The sequence below is a fragment of the Archocentrus centrarchus genome, chromosome 11, assembly GCF_007364275.1.
Source record: "Archocentrus centrarchus isolate MPI-CPG fArcCen1 chromosome 11, fArcCen1, whole genome shotgun sequence".
Taxonomy (NCBI): Eukaryota; Metazoa; Chordata; class Actinopteri; order Cichliformes; family Cichlidae; genus Archocentrus; species Archocentrus centrarchus.
In genome coordinates, this window is record NC_044356.1 from 36477146 (window position 1) to 36496627 (window position 19482).

Here is a 19482-nt window from a genome sequence, read left to right on the forward strand (position 1 = left end):
CTTAAAATGGTGCATTTTCTCACTTTTGAGAATTTGATATGTTTTCTATTTCCTGTTAAGAATAAAATGTAGGTTTATGAGATTTGCAAGTCATTGCATTTTTTTTTATTTACACGTGGTTAGGATTTAAGGTCTCAACATTTATTCAATACACTACTAATGAGGCTTACAAAAATAATCAGTAATTTAATAAAGTCTGCTTTGCATGAAGGGATATACAGTACACAATAATAATCAGCCTTTCTTGAGTTGGTACGAACATTAGTCATTAACAGCTGTTTAGCAGCTCAGCCTGATCTCACTGAGGTGGTAAATTTCTATGGGTAATATCTCGGTTCAGAGCTCCAAACTGTGTGTTCTTTCAGAACTGTGTGCCTCCAGTTTCATCATTTTCTTTTATCAATATTTATTCTTCAATACACGGGAAGAAGACATCTTTCTGGTTTAGTTTTAATTGTTTCAATTGTTCAACAGTTATTTGAAAAATAAATCAGGTGATTCCATTTATTTTACCATCAGTAAACATACATTTTCAGAAAAAATTGCAGCTGTTGTTGAGTGTAAACTACATTTTTATTCTCTCTGATTTTCAGTTTATATCGAGGTTTTCGTTCATCTGTAAATAACACCTGTGTTGTATAAAAGTCTCTTCCTGTGTTCACACACCTTGTTTCAAAATCAGCTGGTGGGAAAAAAGGGTCAAATTTTTTATGATTCATCAGGTTTTTCCTTCCATCAGTCTTTTTTTTTTTTTTTGTTGCTTTATCACCCTCAAGGGGACTAAACTGGTACAGCATTACAACAGCGCGCATGCTGTGAGAACACTCCGGATTTTATTAGCTATTGTTTTCTAATTAGTACATCAGAGGAAAACAAAAGTCGGTTATAATCAACTCTTATTTTGCTAAATTAAACAATTCTGATTATTAATCATAAGACAGTAATGTGGTTTTTCTCATCTGTCACATAGATTTTATGTAACTTTCCTGCTTTCTGCCATTTAAATTAACTTGAAAACACATTTTAAATGTTATTGAAGCTCTAAAGAAAAGACAATGTAGGGAGAAGTTCAAAACTCGTTACCTTGTAGTTATTGGTGAAAATAAACCATAATGTTTTTTCATTAGTTGATAGTTAGAGACTGAACCCAAGACTTTGGCATTTTCCATTTCATTAGTTCCGGGCCAAGAAGCAAAGAAAAACACCCAGACAAATTTTGAAATATTAATTTTATTATTGGTACTTTACATACATTTTTTAAACATGACAATAATATGAAATATATTACAGACAGGAGACACAAAAGAGCAACAGCTGAGCAGCTGAAAAGCATCAAAGTCCTTTTTGTCTTCTTTCATCACTTCTGAGAATATTTTATCTCCTTTAACCTGAATGTGAAATACTGACACTAAATACAAAGTACAGCATGAACTTTATATTTAGTGTCACTGATTGGAAGCATAGTATGAAGTTAGATGGAATCACTGAAGCCTACTTACTCTGCAAGTTGGAAATCATCACTCAGTCACTCTCTGAAGTCTGTATCCCACAATCCTCTGTGCGTTCAATCCAATCTGCAACAAAGAAATTCACGTTCGACTTAAATGTGGTCAAAATTCCATGTTTTCCCTCTAAGCATCCGATAAGGTAGAGAAGACCCTGAAATGAAACCTAAAATCTGAACTTTGACCTCAGTGTTTCAAACCTGTGCTGGAAGACCAATCACTGCAGAAGAAGTTGCTGCCCAAATATTTTAAAACATACACTGTACAGTGTGTGTGTGTGTGTGTGTGTGTGTGTGTGTGTGTGTGTGTGTGTGTGTGTGTGCTTGCGTGCGTGCGTGTGTGTGTGTGTGTGTGAGGGATTAGCCTCAGTGTGTGTCCACCAGTGATTAGCCTGGTCAGTGGGCCTGTTGTGCATTCACTCAGGCCATTAGCATATTAATGCAGCCCCGCTCTGATCTCCCTCCCGCCCTCTCTCTCAGCCGCTCAGCCTCTCCCTCACTCTTTCTCTTTCTCTGAACATATTTCCCAGACCGAGTTTCGCTTCCTGCAGCTTCAATCTATAAATCTCACCAATTTACGGCACTCGCGCTGTGAAGCATCGGACAAACTCGCCACAGAAATTTCAAGGTGCCTGCTCTTCTTTTCCCTCCAAAACCGTCCTCTCGTTCTTCCCTCTCTCCCTCTGTCCGTGAGATCTCTGCCTCCTTTTCTTTATCCTGCTCTCTCCCTCTCTCCCTCCACCTCATTCAGTCCTTTACTTTCACTCATTTTCCCTCTTCTTTCTCCATGTCTGGCCCCTCGAACTTTGTCAAACAGGAAAACACACAGAAGCAAATTCACAGGGGCAAACAGAGGAGGACAGCACGCACACACACGCACACACACGCACACACACGCACACACAAAACACAGAGTAACACACACACAAAGAGCAACACACACACACACACACACACACACACACACACATACACACACAAAACACAGAGTAACAAACACACAAAGAGCAACACACACACACACACACACACACACACACACACACACACACAAAACACAGAGTAACACACACACACAAAGAGCAACACACACACACATACACACATACACACACACACACACACACACACACACACACACACACACACACACACACACAAAGTGTAACACACATACACACAAACGCACAACCACACACACACACACCCTCCCCTCATTCATACTTTTCTGTCACTCTCACCCCTTCGAGTGCTGATTTAGCACGGCCCTCTCCAGACTCTGGTGCTGAAGTGTGAACCGGACACATTCAGCTGTACTTCACGCAGTGAGAGCTCTTCAGCCTTTTCTGCTCCACAGACGGACTCTAACCTCCTTCCCAAAATGGGACCCTCCTGATCTGCGCTGCCAGGCATCTTCAAGCATTTAGACTTTGCACCCATATGGAGAAAAAAAAAAAATATGGATTAGTAAAACAAAATGTCAACAAGCAATAAGTTAATTTAATCTTTTTTATATCTGCTGAAAGTTGCATCTTTGAGAAAGTTTGGAATATTATTTCACATTATCTGCATTTTGTAAACGTCGAGATTAACTGAAGCTGAAGTTCTTTGTCTTTACTGTTCACTGGGCTGATTTCCACCTGCCGTCTCTGTTTGGTGCCAGTGCTTTCAAACCAGTGATGATATTAATTACTCACCAGCTTCTCTTCACTGCACACCTGGATTGATTGAAATACTTACAGTTTAGAGGCTTCTGTCACAAATAAAATATTTTAGTGGGAAAATAAAGTTAAGCTGACTTCCAAAATGTCGAGAGGTTCTTGCAGGCTTCACATTTAAATAAACACACTCTGCTCCTTCCTCTGTTTGTCTTTCTGTGTCTTTAACTCGTCCTCCTACAAACCCACCAAGTTTGAGTCCATCCAAGGCGGTCTGTCCCTTGCTGATTTTCAGAGGCCAGGGGCGTGATGTCCATCCACAACTCCTGGTTTGACAAAAGCACATGCAAGAATTGCGTTTGGACAATCAGCTCCAGACCTCCATCCTTCTCTTGGTCACTGGTAAGTTTGCATACTTGGACAGTCAGGTGCATGCCCTACTGGAGTGGTTCCATCAAAAATCTCTCCTCCTCTTGTTGAGTCTTACTTTCATGATGGAGGATGGACACAAAAATTAAAAGATTGTAAGACTATAACAGAGGAATGAGCAGGAAGGCGCAAAGAAAAAAAAGAAGAGAAAAGCTTTAACTCATGCTTGTCCTCAGTGCCGGCGACACCATGATGAACGAAGGGGTCACCACCCGGGGGCAGGCCCGTCCAAAGGGAGCCAGCAATGTGACCTTGTACAAAAGAAATAGTGGGTCCCCCAACGGTCACATGGATCAAAGAAGACAAAAGCCTGAGATGATAACTCGACACAGCAGTGGCGCACGTTATTATCAGACACATGAGAGGTAGCAGTAGTAAATTTCACCAAGTTGGAGGTAGGAGGGTGGAGATGGGGGGCTGAAAACGAAAAAGTAAAGCTCTGACTCGCCCTAATCTGATTTGCTGTAAGCAACATTTTCTCTTTATCTGATTCGCTCCGTGAGGCATTTTCTCTTTCTGTGGGACCCCGTCTTTATCCAAATGATGTGGTCTTTGGTGAGGCCTGATCTATTCATGGGAACCCCATGTGCTGTGTGCCCACTATTGAGGTGCAGAGTAGCATGGCCACAAAGGATGGCAGCATTTCAGAAAGTCCTTTCCTTACAGTTGAAGTCTCTGTTCAGGATAAAGTTTGCAGTTAAATCACAGAATAAGAAAATATTACAAAGTAAAAATTAGCTGTTAAATATTCCCTAAACTGCTGAAATAAATAGAATGTGATATGTTGTGATATTAAACTTTGCTCTTCTTTGTAAAGTATGTGATTTCTGTCATGAATTAACATCTAACCAAATGGATGAAACCTTCCCTGTGAAAGTTACTTTGCAGCAAAGTTTGTTAGATTCGACTAATAGCTGCATTTAAAATATTTGTATTCCATTTCAAACTAAAATACTGTGCTTCAAATTCATCTCCATAAAAGGGCCCTGATGGTCTAAACTTTTATCTACTAGCACACAAGCTACTGAAGGATGTAACATCTAAATTTAACAATTAATATCTGCTTAAAGAAAAACAACAACAAAGCAGCAAAAAACAACAAAACAAACAGCGACAAAACACACACATATGCAAGAAGGCAACAGTGCAGCAGCACCCAGTATTTGGCCTCTTTGGGGCCTAAAACGCAGACCAGCAATTTCAGCAAAAAGCACCTGATGAACTCCCTCTCAGCCACAGAGCGCTCATCCTTACATGTGCGATGGACATCTTCACCAATCAGTCTTCCTCCCTCAGCTCTGGGTGAATTTCTGCTGCATCGCTGTCGACGTCTGACCACACTTATCCCACTTCTCCATCTTTCACTCTCTCTGCCTCCTCTGATCCTGCGTCCTTCTTCCTCTCCTTCTTCAACCCTTTCTGTCCGGCCCTCCCTCCGCCTTTACATTTCCTTTGCCCTCTCTTTCTCCATTTCCCCGCCCTCTCTCTCTCTCTCTCTCTGTTTCTCTCATTCTCTGTCTCTCGCTCTCTCCCTCTCCTTATTTCATGCAGCACTGGGGTTACCTAAGAGACTGGGCCTCAATGGAGAAAATCTCCTGTGGTACAATGAAATGGGTGAGAGGCATAGGGGAGGGGAGAAATGGAGGGTCTAGGGGGAAAGAGGGGATGCTGGACCCAGGAGGGGAGGGAGAGTTTGGGGGGTGGGTGGGAGTGAAAGTAGAGGGAAAGATAGTGGGATGCAGATCTATGCAGAGATGGAAGGGGATCCGAAGTCCCAAAAATGGAATAAGTGGCTTTGCTTGTGTGATTTCGCCTCAATGGTCAGCCTCTTGCTGGTCGACTGTGGTGCCCCCCCCCCCCCCCCCCCCCCCCCCCCCCACATACACACACACATACACACACCTGCTCTCCAGTCAGCCCAGTTTGTCTAACTCCAAAGACAAACTCATACTTACACAGTCATTTTAAACATTTCCGGTGGTTAAAAAAAAGTTTGACTTCTTTCTTTTATTATATATATAACTGCCAAAGTTGAACAGCGCTTTGATAAGCATGAGATTGGAGACCTCAGTGTCATCAGTCTCCATTGTGTTTGTTTATTTGTTTGTTTGCTCTCAGCAGGGATCAGAGCTTTATTTACAAGGAGCAGTTTGTTTCAACCTTCTGCTCGTCTGCACAGACCCCATTCAGCACGAGTAATTACAGTATTCTTCTTCCATCTATTCAGTGTCTCTGTCCAAAAGATGTTCCATTCCAAAAAAGAAGACAAAACACACACAACCTTGTTTAGAGGTTAGTTACTGATTAGCACAGAAACTGTAGCAGTTCATTTTCCTGGTGCACCTTATTGAGCTCTTCAGCGACTCTTTTCAGTTTGTCGTTTGTCTCTGAGTTGGCAAACAGATCCCCTGCTGCTCAGCTCTGTGTCTTTACATCTCTCCCTGAGCCCCTTTTCTCATCGGAGGATGTAAGAAAAGAATGGGGCTAATAAAAGAAACAGAGAGATAATTAAAGCACGGCAAAGAAGTTAGTGCTCCTATGCCCCAAACCATAAATACCGTCAGTGTAAAATCATTTATGTGGGTGATTTTAGGGCGTCTTTTTACATGCTTTTCTATGCCAACAACGGCAGCTTATTCTTATTGCCATGTATGTCCTGTTTAATGCCAGGGTGAACCTGGGATCTCTAATGACTCTATCAGGCCCTGATATCCAGAGGCCCCTGCTGAGGGAATGGATCCAAAGGGACTGGGGGGTTAGAATGTGGCAAAGGAGGTGGCAAAGTTGAGTTGTGAGTGTGTGTGTGTGTGTGTGTGTCCAAGTATGTGTATGTGCTTGAGACAAGGGAGGGAGAGAGGAAGGGGGTTTGGGCAGATTGTCCATGGTGCTCACCCCTACGGGTGGGGCTGAATGAAGTTATATCCAGGCCCCTGTCCATCTGTTACCGTGGCAGCAGTGGTGACCAAGGTGTTGCCATGGCGAGGTGGACACAAAAAGGCGTGGCGTGGGAACGAGTCCAGGGGTCAGGAGTAAGGGTCAGGGGGTCAAGGGTCACAGCCAGCTGGACAGCAGACAAGAGAGTGAGAAGAGGAGGGAAGGTTTGATTTTTTTTTCTTTTTCATCCTTTCTTCTCTCTTTTTTTTTCCATCTAGAAGGAGACGGCCGAAGGGTGGACACCACTGGACATTAACATTGAACTGGGGTGGTGAGATGAAAAAGGGAGGTGGGGGAGAGGGGGTGCTGAGGGTGAAGGGAATGAGAAGGGTTCACAGAGCTGGGCCCCCACAGCATCCAGGCTCTAGGAGGGAGCCCTGTATTAGGCCTTACTGGTGTCTAATCGCACACAGCATTTGCCAACCAATTGACTGGTAAATGTACACGCAAATGCGACTATTGAGAGGATGTGGCTGGCTGTGTGTGCGTCTGTCTGTGTGGCCACAGCCTGCACTTTACCCGGATAAGGGATAAAAAAGACAAAAGACCTTTTCGACAACTTTTCATTCCTTTTGTTTTAGGCCTCGAAACTGCTCACAGATAATAAGAAAAACTGAAGGGAAGTAATGAATCAAACTTTTGCACAGCATAAGAAAACCATTTTCTGAATTGTTTCCCACTCAGGTGAATATTTGAAGGTATATGTGAAAAAGACATCCTAAGCTGATTTTGCTTTGGTGGTAAATATCATGTTGCTGTATGTTTCTGTATTTCTGATTAATTCTGTTCAGTTTATTTTTAGATTGTTCACTGAAAACATCTTTTATGTCTCTTTTGACAATGTTAAAATATGAACCTGTGTTGTTGGAAAGATCATGATTCAAAATGTAAAATGGAAGGACTGGAGATAATTTGACCTTCGGTTATTCATAGAAATTGAATGCAATTCACATTTAACTTTGCCCCTACATTTTTCTTCTGATAACAGGTATGTAATAATCAAATATCCTGCGCAGTAGATCTGACATGAACCCTTTTCTAACTCGCCAGCTCCCCAGTACAATGTCTGTGTGAAACCCAATGGTGCTCATGTGAAAGAAGCCGGTCCATTTGGTTTACAGAAAGCCTGCATCCTCCCTCCTGCTCTCTAGTAGACAGAGTACCTCTCAACTGCACGAGCTTGATGCTTGATCTGATGTTGTGGGAAGTTGATGCGTAAAAATGGCTTTTCTCCACATTCATGTCAAAGACTTTAAAATGAAGGGCGGAGGTGTTCATTGTTATACCACAGTTAAAGATACATATTACTGTAATATACTTTGTACATTACTCTAACATGACCATAAGTTAACACATATTCTCTGTAAAGTAATGCATGACAGTGTGCCCTTTATTATACGTTTTGTATGATCATTTATCTTTAAAAACAAACCTGGTAGTTTGTAAGACTCCAGGTTATCATAGCAAAAGCTCTCAGGGCTAGGATAAAATGAGGGGTTCACCATTTAATATATTAATAATGTTATTAAAAGTAAATCATGTACATAACCAAGCATGACAAAGGCTGGTGTCAGTATACTGCTACAGTGTGCAGGAAAATACAAATGTTGTTGAAAAAAGGTAATTTAATTTATTTGTCAAGGTGGTGTTCAAAATGTATTGTGATGTGAGCCTTATGTCATATGATGCTTGAATTTAAATCCCACATGCCAGCACAAAGAAGATATCAGCTACTGTATCAAAATTGTTTTAAATAGAGGGGCCCACTTGAGATCAGACTGGCCTGTATGAACTGGACTCAACTATGGCAGCAGCAAAGAGTGAGTGACTGAAATGCCCATCTGCCCCATAGCAAGCCAAAATAGACGGCAAACCTTGAGCCGAATCAGTGAATAACACATTATGACAACGTGGATAAGAAGAAACTTACAATGCAATTACACACACAAGAACACACACAGAGAAACACAAATACATAGAATAAACACATAGGGCCCCTTTAGACTTTAATAGTTGCCGGAATGAAGGCAGTGTGGGATCCATACTCCTCCACAGCCCACATTAATAGGATTAGGAGCAGCCTCGGGAGGGCATGGCAGGCCAAGTCCAAATGCTCCGTTTGACACCTTTTGTCCACGAGCCCTGAGATTTGGATCACAGCAATAGGATGAGGGACAAAGGGTTCTGAACATTGTGTTGTAGCTACAAATATGTCCTGATGGGAGAACGCAGAGCCTCGAGTTCCACAGCCGATAAAACAAACGGACAGCGATTTTGACAACTCAATCAATTTTTAAAAATGGAGAAAACCCTTTTATCAATCAATAAAACACCTTCACCAGTAAAGGCTTAATTCTGATAGAGTTTGTTTCAGATCTGAGCTCTTTACTTAAAGCAAGAGTTTAGAAGATCCTTTGTAGGAAAATAAATTTCTCAGTCCCCATGAAATACACTGCTCAAAAAAATAAAGGGAACACTCAAATACACATCCTAGATCTGAATGAATGAAATATTCTCATTGAATACTTTGTTCTGTACAAAGTTGATTGTGCTGACAACAAAATCACACAAAAATCATCAATGGAAATCAAATTTATTAACCAATGGAGGCCTGGATTTGGAGTCACACACAAAATTAAAGTGTAAAAACACACTAAAGGTTGATCCAACTTTGATGTAATGTCCTTAAAACAAGTCAAAATGAGGCTCAGTATTGTGTGTGGCCTCCACGTGCCTGTATGACCTCCCTACAATGCCTGGGCATGCTCCTGATGAGGTGGTGGATGGTCTCCTGAGGGATCTCCTCCCAGACCTGGACTAAAGCATCCACCAACTCCTGGACAGTCTGTGGTGCGACGTGACGTTGGTGGATGGAGCGAGACATGATGTCCCAGATGTGCTTGATCAGATTCAGGTCTGGAGAACGGGCGGGCCAGTCCATAGCTTCAGTGCCTTCATCTTGCAGGAACTGCTGACACACTCCAGCCACATGAGGTCTAGCATTGTCCTGCATTAGGAGGAACCCAGGGCCAACCGCACCAGCATATGTTCTCACAAGGGGTCTAAGGATCTCATCTCGGTACCTAATGGCAGTCACGCTACCTCTGGCGAGCACATTGAGGGCTGTACGGCCCTCCAAAGAAATGCCACCCCACACCATTACTGACCCACTGCCAAACCGGTCATGCTGAAGGATGTTGCAGGCAGCAGATCGCGCTCCACGGCGTCTCCAGACTCTGAGCACACGTCTGTCACATGTGCTCAGTGTGAACCTGCTTTCATCTGTGAAGAGCACAGGGCGCCAGTGGCGAATTTGCCAATCCTGGTGTTCTCTGGCAAATGCCAAGCTTCCTGCACGGTGTTGGGCTGTGAGCACAACCCCCATCTGTGGACGTCGGGCCCTCATACCATCCTCATGGAGTCAGTTTCTGACCATTTGTGCAGACACATGCACATTTGTGGCCTGCTGGAGGTCATCTTGCAGGGCTCTGGCAGTGCTCCTCCTGTTCCTTCTTGCACAAAGGCGGAGGTAGAGGTCCTGCTGCTGGGTTGTTGCCCTCCTACGGCCTCCTCCACGTCTCCTGGTGTACTGGTCTGTCTCCTGGTAGCGCCTCCAGCCTCTGGACACTATGCTGACAGACACAGCAAACCTTCTTGCCACAGCTCGCATTGATGTGCCATCCTGGATGAGCTGCACTACCTGAGCCACTTGTGTGGGTTGTAGAGTCCGTCTCATGCTACCACGAGTGTGAAAGCAGCACCAACATTCAAAACATCAGCCAGAAAGCATAGGTACTGAGAAGTGGTCTGTGGTCCCCACCTGCAGAACCACTCCTTTATTGAGTGTGTCTGACTAATTGCCTATAATTTCCACCTGTTGTCTATTCCATTTGCACAACAGCATGTGAAATTGATTGTCAATCACTGTTGCTTCCTAAGTGGACAGTTTGATTTCACAGAAGTTTGATTTACTTGGAGTTATATTGTGTTGTTTAAATGTTCCCTCTATTTTTTTGAGCAGTGTACTTCATGATTTGCTTTATTTTATTCCGATTTCACCATGGTATTAAATAGGTTCATGTCATATTTACTCTTTTATTTCTCATGATTGGTGCAACACAAAGACAATACTGTTCACTTTATCTGGTGGCTTCTATTCCATTAAGTATTTATTAGGGATGGCACGATACCACTTTTTTTATGTCCGATATCGATATTTTACATTTGGATATTGCCGATACCGATACAAAGCCAATCTTTTTTGTATTATTATTTTTAAAAATTGTTTTTAAATGCCTGGATCAATTTTACATAAGTGAACAGTCTCTTACAAAACAAAACTGAAATATTTTAGCTGTCCCACATACAAGACTAAGGACCAGGGGGGCAGAGCTTTTCAGGCAGCGGCACCAAAACTCTGGAACTGTTTCCCACTCCATCTCCATTTAGCTGACTCTGTGGCGTCTTTTAAAAAACAGCTGAAAACTTTTCTGTTTAACCAGACTTGTGATGTTGTGTGGAAGATGAGAGCATTTTACCACCCCCTAGTGGTCATCTTAAAGAGTGCAGTCAGTCTAATTTACTATAACTTGAATGACATTCGTTTCTATTGGTTGTTTGGATCACATGCTTGGGGGGTGTTACTTCAGTATGGGGATTTTGCACAGTGAGGTGTATCAGAGCATGTCTTTTTATCCTTCTGCATCCGTCTGTGTTAAGCCGTGGAGAAGCTTTGTTTGAAAGTTTATATTTTGTTTCATCTTTATGGATAAAGATTAATGAATATTTTGTTGCTTTGCTTGATATTTAAAGATGATTATAAAGAGATGCTAAATCCTGAGTTGTCATGTGTAGTGTAACTATCTGCCATATTAGAGTGATGAACATGTAACCTTTATTTGTATTGAATACATTTCTTTGTTGTACTTATTTTTAGTTTCACAAGTTTCTGGAAAAGCACTGTAAGAATACATGCTGATGAAGATAAACAAGTAAACCTTACTTCCACGTCTGAATCATCATTCAACGCTTTCAGTGCCAAGTACATCTGTTTAGCTATCTGTCACTTCGTGTAAAGCTACACCACGCAGGGGACAGAATAGTGAAAAAACAGCATCACGCCAAGGATAGCACAGCAATTCTTGCAAACAGGGACAGCTGCCCCTAAGGATACAGTATTAACAGTATTCAGACCGAATAGGAAGTCTGTAGCATATACAGAATGGACAATACTGTGAACACTGAAAATCAAGATAAAACTCAATCCCCAGTTTTATCTGTGAAATCGCATGTTACCAGATCTGTTGCTGGTTCTTCTAATAAATCCAGCAAGTCTTCAGCAAGCTTAGCAGCAGCTAAAGCTCGTGCCAGAGCGGAAGCAGTACGGGCTCGCTCCACCTTTGTGAAAAGAGAAAATGACCTCATGGTTGAAAAGGCCCAGTTGAGAGTGGAGGAGGCACGCATGGAAGCCGCTCTAGCCACATTGAAACAAGAAGAAGAGGTTGCAGCTGCTTTAGCGGAGGCAGAGGTTTTAGAATCAGCTGCAGCAGAGCTGGACCTTAAATCAAACATTGCAGTGGACATTACAAGAATTCCATATGAGTCGCCTGATAAATGAACAAGTGATAATGTTGAATGTCACTCCAAAATTCACTCTAGTCAACGGTTGTTGCCCCATCCTGAGTCCTATACCGCATCTAATAAGCCACGTGATAGCTCTCAGGTTTTGCTGCTCCGTGATGATGAAAAGCATGCCACCAGCATCGCCGATAGTAGACTGTATATCACTCCAGCATGTATCCAGCAACATACTGGCTACACTGAAGGGGATCGCATGGATCAAATAACCACCCAAAATTACCAGAGGACCCATCTTCATAATGACACCCACTTTAAGGGAACACCACTCCACACACGTCCTCTTAGGATGCATGCACCCCAGTCATCTGCTCCGGATCATACCGGCAGGAATGATTTTGCTGCTTACATGGCTCGTCGGGAACTTGTGACCTCTGGGATGACAAGGTTTGACGATCGTCCAGAGAATTATTGGGGCTGGAAGTCTACGTTCATGAATGTCATACAAGGTCTGAAACTTACCTGCGATGAAGAGCTTAACCTTCTCACCGGGTGGTTGGGCCCTCAATCATCAGAGCAGGTTAAGAGAATTAGAGCAGTTCATGTCAGTGATCCTGCGGCTGGGCTTAGGATGGCATGGAGGCGTCTTGAGGAGAGCTATGGGTCACCTGAAATAATTGAGAAGGCTCTGTTGGACAAACTAGAAAGATTTCCTAAGGTTTGCAACAAGGATCCCCTCAAACAGAGAGAGCTTGGCGATTTGTTAAAGGAGTTGGAGTCAGCAAAATTAGAGGGTTATTTACCGGGGCTTGCTTACTTAGATAACTCTCGGGGCATTAATCCAATAGTGGAGAGCTGCCATACGGCCTCCAGGAGAAATGGATGACACAAGGCAGTGCTTACAAGCTGCAAAACCAAGTCCAGTTCCCACCATTCTCCTTCTTCCCTGATTTCATCTGCAAAGAAGCTCGTATGCGTAATGATCCAAGTTTTGCATTCAGTTCTTTTGGGATGACGACAGCAAGACCAGACAATCCTGTAAAAAGGTACACACATCTGAAGGGCCAAGTCTCATCTCACAAAACAGAGATTTTATCGACATCTGTCATCAAGTCTACAGAGTCTGCTAGCAGTAAGTTAGATGTGAACAGACAGTGTCCAATTCATAGAAAACCTCATCCTCTCAAACGATGTAGAGGGTTTCGAGCTAAGACACTTGAAGAATGTAAAACATTTCTCAAGGATAATGGACTATGTTTCAAATGTTGTTCTTCAACTGATCATGTTGCTAGAGACTGCAAAATAACTGTTCAGTGCAAAGAGTGTGACAGTGACAAACATATCACAGCTCTTCATCCAGGACCAGCTCCATGGGCTACCAAAGACCCTGAAGTAGAGCATGGCGGGGAGGAAAGTGAAGAGACTTCTCCTGACATAGTCTCTAAATGCACAGAAGTGTGTGGTGACGCCAGTAACTCGCGCTCATGTTCTAAAATCTGCCTCGTAAAAGTGCATCCCAAAGGACAACCAGAAAGGGCTATGAAAGTTTATGCTGTACTTGATGACCAAAGCAATAGGTCTCTCGCACGGTCTGAGTTCTTTGACCTGTTTGACCTTAAGGGAACAGAGGCTCCCTACACACTGTGCACATGTGCTGGAATCACAGAGTTGTCTGGAAGAAGAGGAGTTGGATTCATTGCTCAGCCCTTGGATGGACATCTCAGCATCCTTCTTCCAACGCTTATTGAGTGTAGCCATATTCCTGATGACAGGTCAGAGATACCTACTCCTCAGGCTGTTAAGCACCATGCTCACCTAAAATCTATTGCTCATTTTATCCCTGAACTTGACGATGATGCACAAATTCTCCTCCTCCTGGGTCGAGATGTTCTACAAGTCCACAAGGTGAGGGACCAGCGTAATGGGCCTAACAATGCTCCCTACGTTCAAAGACTTGACCTTGGCTGGGTGGTAGTCGGAGATGTCTGTCTGGGTGCAGCTCACAAGCCTAAAGCGGTTAATGCCTACCGAACTAATGTTTTGGAGAATGGCCGCCACTCTCACTTCAGTCCTTGTCCCAACCACCTTGTTCTGAAAGCGAGTCTCACAGAAAGGACATGTGTAAGGCCATTCAACTCTCAAAGGCTACCATACTTTCATCCTTCTGACAGTCTGCTTCAGAATTCTGGTAGTCATTCAAGTGAGATTTTTGAAAGAACAAGGAATGACAACACGGTTGCGCCATCTATTGAGGACAAACAGTTCATGCATCTGATGGACAAGGAGATGTTTATAGATGATGCTAACAGCTGGGTGGCGCCCCTTCCATTTCGCACACCAAGACCACGGCTGCCTAACAATAGAGAACAAGCGCTGAACCGCTTTACCAGTCTCTGCCGAACTCTGGAAAGAAAACCTGAAATGAAGAGCCATTTTCTCGTCTTCATGCAAAACATTTTTGACCATGATCATGCTGAACTAGCTCCACCATTGCACGAAGGAGAAGAATGCTGGTATCTTCCCAGTTTTGGTGTCTACCATCCACGCAAGCCTGACCAGATCAGAGTTGTGTTTGACTCCAGTGCTCCGCATCTTGGGATCTCATTGAACGATGTGTTGCTGACAGGGCCGGACTTAAACAACAGTTTGCTGGGAGTATTAATGCGATTTAGGTGTGAACAGGTAGCCATCACAGCAGATATTGAACAAATGTTCCAAGCTTTGCCATCAGGGAGGACCACAGAAATTTCCTCAGATTTTTGTGGTTTAAAGACAATGATACCACCAAGGAGATTTTGGAATATAGGATGAAAGTCCATGTATTTGGTAATCGCCCCTCTCCTGTGGTTGCTACTTATGGGCTACAGTGGCAGCTGTGTATGGGGAGGATGAGTTTGGTAAAGAGGCGAAGCAGTTCATACACAGGGACTTCTATGTGGATGATGCGCTCAAGTCACTGCCATCTGCAACTGCAGCCATCTGTCTACTAAAAGCAGCACAAGGTATGCTTGCCATCTCCAACTTGAGACTGCATAAGATAGCATCTAACTGCCAAACTGTCATGCAAGCCTTTCCATCAACAGACCATGCAAAGGACTTGAAAAATCTTGACTTAGACAAAGATTCACCTCCATTGCAACGCAGCCTTGGACTAAGTTGGGATCTTGTGAACGACACCTTTACATTCCGTGTTGCCAGGAATGAGAAGCCATTCACTCGAAGAGGCGTGCTTGCAACCATCAATAGTCTGTTCGATCCACTTGGTCTTGTAGCTCCTGTTACTATTCAAGGGAAACTCTTGTTGCGGCAGTTTACTCACAACAACAGTGACTGGGATGCTCCTCTTCCAGCTGAAAAAGCAACAGAATGGATTGTTTGGAGAGATTCACTGCAGGATTTGGAACAGTTGGAAATTTCCCGAGCCTTCATTGCTGCCTCTCTGTCCACCACTCGACGTACAGAGATTCACATCTTCTCAGATGCTTCCACAAAGGCCATCGCAGCTGTGGCTTATCTCAAGGTGATAGATGAGGAAGGAAAATGTCATGTTGGGTTCATTATGGGGAAAGCCAAATTAGCCCCTTTGTCATTCCACACTGTTCCCAGACTTGAATTAGGTGCCGCTGTCTTGGCAGTGGAGATTGCTGAGGTGCTTGTGAAGGAGCTGGACATCAATCGTAATAATCTTACGTTCTACACTGACAGCAAGGTGGTGCTAGGGTACATCTATAATGAACGCAGGAGGTTTTATGTGTACGTTAGCAACAGGGTGGAACGGATAAGGAGATTCTCGAACCCTGAACAGTGGCAGTATGTCCACACCGATGAGAATCCTGCAGATGTTGCCACCAGGTCAGTGCCTCCAGCTCATCTCTCACAAACTAACTGGCTTACTGGTCCAGATTTCCTGTGACACTCTGAGGAGAGAGACGCACATGAGGAAACATCTTATAACCTCATTGATCCAGATTGTGATGTGGAGGTACGAAGCCACAGCAGGACAGCTGCAGACTCCCATAGAAGTATTGGTTCACATCGCTTTGAAAGGTTCTCCAGGTGGAAATCCCTTGTCAGAGCTATAGCCTGTCTCATCCATATCATTCAGTCCTTCAAGTCACAGAAGGACAGCGACAAACAAGTTTGCAGAGGTTGACATTACTGTTTGAAGCCCCACAAACCCGATACACTGTCACGAGTAAAGCTTATCATCACTGGGTGTGTACAAAGAGAGACATACCAAGTTGAGGTGGCCTGTTTGGAGAAAGGTGGAGTCATTCCCAAAGGCAGTCCCCTGAGGAAGCTCAACCCTGTTCTTGATGATGGTAAACTCCTGAGAATAGGTGGTCGACTCCAGCATGCCCCGCTCGAGACAAAGGAGAAACACCCTCTCATCGTTCCTGGCCGCAGCCATATTGCAGCTCTACTTGTAAACCACTACCATAACAGAGTTCACCATTAGGGCAGAGTTTTTACTGAGGGAGCTATACGCATGGCTGGTATCTGGATTGTAGGTGCAAAGAGGTGTATCTCCAGAAATCTGCGCAAGTGTGTCACATGTAACAAACTTCGTGGTAGAGCCACAGAGCAGAAGATGGCAGATCTTCCATCTGATCGTCTGAGCACTGAACCTCCATTCACAAATGTGGGTTTAGATGTATTCGGCCCCTGGAACATCTCCACTTGGCGCACACGAGGAGGTACAGCAAACTGTAAAAGGTGGGCAGTACTCTTCACATGTTTAAGTGTACGTGCTGTACATATTGAGCTTGTGGAGTCAATGGACACGTCATGCTTTATTAATGCTTTGCGGCCCTTCCTTGCGGTACGTGGTCCCGTAAAGATGATCCGATCTGACTGTGGCACAAACTTTAAGGGAGCCTGTAAGGAACTGCAAATTCTCTTACGAGATGAAACCAACATCTCTAAGTATCTCAGTGAGGAAGGATGCACATGGCTGTTCAACCCACCTCACTCTTCTCACATGGGTGGAGTGTGGGAAAGAATGATTGGAGTTTCAAGACGTATCCTTGACTCTATGCTTTTTCAGATTAGTCCTTCACATCTCACTCATGATGTACTTGCTACCCTTATGGCCGAGGTTGCAGCCATAATAAATTCAAGACCCATTGCTCCCATCTCAACTGATCCAGATTCACCCTTTCTTCTGACTCCAGCAATGATTCTGACACAGAAGGTCTGCACCCCTCTTCCCCCTCCAGGATCTTTTGAGACTACAGATTTGTATCGCCAGCAGTGGAAACGGGTCCAACATTTAGCGAACGCATTCTGGGAGAGATGGAGGCGAGAATATCTTTCTACGCTGCAAAGCCGAACCAAGTGGCAAGATAGCCAACCCAACCTCAAGGAAGGTGACTTGGTGCTGCTCAAAGATCCTCAGGTGAAAAGAAATCAGTGGCCAATGGCTCTCATCACCAAGGCTTATGCTGACAGCGACGGAAAGGTCAGGAAGATAGAGCTAAAGGTCACTAAAGGTGGGACTGTAAAAACCTTCTTTAGGCCGGTAACAGAAGTAGTGGTACTTATGTCTCCATAAATACCTACCTGAGTACCTAGCTAAACATTTATCATGGACAATTCTTTGTGTTTTTTTTAGTTCCTTGGACTGCTGAGTAATTGGTAGTGGTATTGTGTTCAATACCAGGCAGGGAGTGTGATGTTGTGTGGAAGATGAGAGCATTTTACCACCCCCTAGTGGTCATCTTAAAGAGTGCAGTCAGTCTAATTTACTATAACTTGAATGACATTCGTTTCTATTGGTTGTTTGGATCACATGCTTGGGGGGTGTTACTTCAGTATGGGGATTTTGCACAGTGAGGTGTATCAGAGCATGTCTTTTTATCCTTCTGCATCCGTCTGTGTTAAGCCGTGGAGAAGCTTTGTTTGAAAGTTTATATTTTGTTTCATCTTTATGGATAAAGATTAATGAATATTTTGTTGCTTTGCTTGATATTTAAAGATGATTATAAAGAGATGCTAAATCCTGAGTTGTCATGTGTAGTGTAACTATCTGCCATATTAGAGTGATGAACATGTAACCTTTATTTGTATTGAATACATTTCTTTGTTGTACTTATTTTTAGTTTCACAAGTTTCTGGAAAAGCACTGTAAGAATACATGCTGATGAAGATAAACAAGTAAACCTTACTTCCACGTCTGAATCATCATTCAACGCTTTCAGTGCCAAGTACATCTGTTTAGCTATCTGTCACTTCGTGTAAAGCTACACCACACAGGGGACAGAATAAGACTTTCCGTTGACTTTATTTAACAAAACAACATCTGCATTATCAGGAATTCGGCTCCCTAGCCGGCCTTGGGCTGGTGATCATATCTCTCCAGGACAATGTGTGATGGACGCTCTTCCCCTCAGCCCTCTCTGTGATTTGTGCAAGCTGCATCTGGTGTACCACAGCCACTGATGAACTTCCATCACTATCAGCAAACTGTTTTGGCAAGGAGCTGGCATCTGGCTCCACAACGCCCCCACCCTCTCGTCTCCGTCTGCATCCCCCTCCCGCCCCCCCCTACCCCACTATATTGCTATCCTGGCTTTAAATCTGCAAATATGCTTTGCTAAGGTGGTGTTTTTGGACCCTACGGTGCTCATCTAACCCTAACCCTAACCCTAACCCTTTAACCTAACTACCCCATGATGTGTGTTTGTTTCCTTTTCCAGAGACTGATTGTAGTGGCGGCGCCAGTGTGGCAGCGGCTGCGGACACCCATCTCCCCTATGTTAGTCTTGTCTGTTCTTCTCTGGATGGTTCTTCCGAACGGAACTTCGTTATATTATGACGGAATGTCGTTATATAATTTGTTTTATAATGATTAATTTCGTTGTATGTATAATGACAAAGTTTCTATTCTATTCTATTCTATTCTATTCTATTCAATATCATAAATTCAATAAAGGGATGTTAACACATCCACTATGAGAATACATAAAACCTAAGAATATTCTAATGATGTGCAATAAATTTGTTGAGTGCTGCAGTGGTGCCATCAACACATGATGCAGTCCTTACGTATAAATCTGTACTTCTGATGGTCCTTCCTCTTGTGAGGTATGAATAACCCTGGGGCATGTGACTCACCTTTACAAGTTTGATTACTTTATTTTGAAACGCTGCATTTTAATTTCTCTTACGTTAATATTTGGGTTGGTCTGCTGCACCAAGAGCAGGCAGCAGCTCGTCTTCAGTTTGAGCGATTATTGACATTCGCAGCGATCTCCTTACATCCCATGCCACAGCGAGGTGACACAGAGATTCTCTGTCCTCTCTCCTACCACTGCACTCTGGGAGAGTGACCAAAAGCAGTTTTACAACCAAGAGCTGCTGATGCTCACTTCCTGCCAG

At 43.5% G+C, this 19482-nt stretch overlaps 1 long non-coding RNA gene across 1 annotated transcript; it reads right to left on the minus strand.

The window, feature by feature from the left end:
- Positions 1-1214: 1214 nt before the first annotated feature.
- LOC115788667 (uncharacterized) lies at positions 1215-4994 on the minus strand. The gene is made up of 3 exons (XR_004020610.1): positions 4846-4994; positions 2746-2932; positions 1215-1574 (listed from the first exon to the last, which is right to left on the minus strand). It is a non-coding gene; the product is annotated as an uncharacterized LOC115788667 (long non-coding RNA).
- Positions 4995-19482: the final 14488 nt, after the last annotated feature.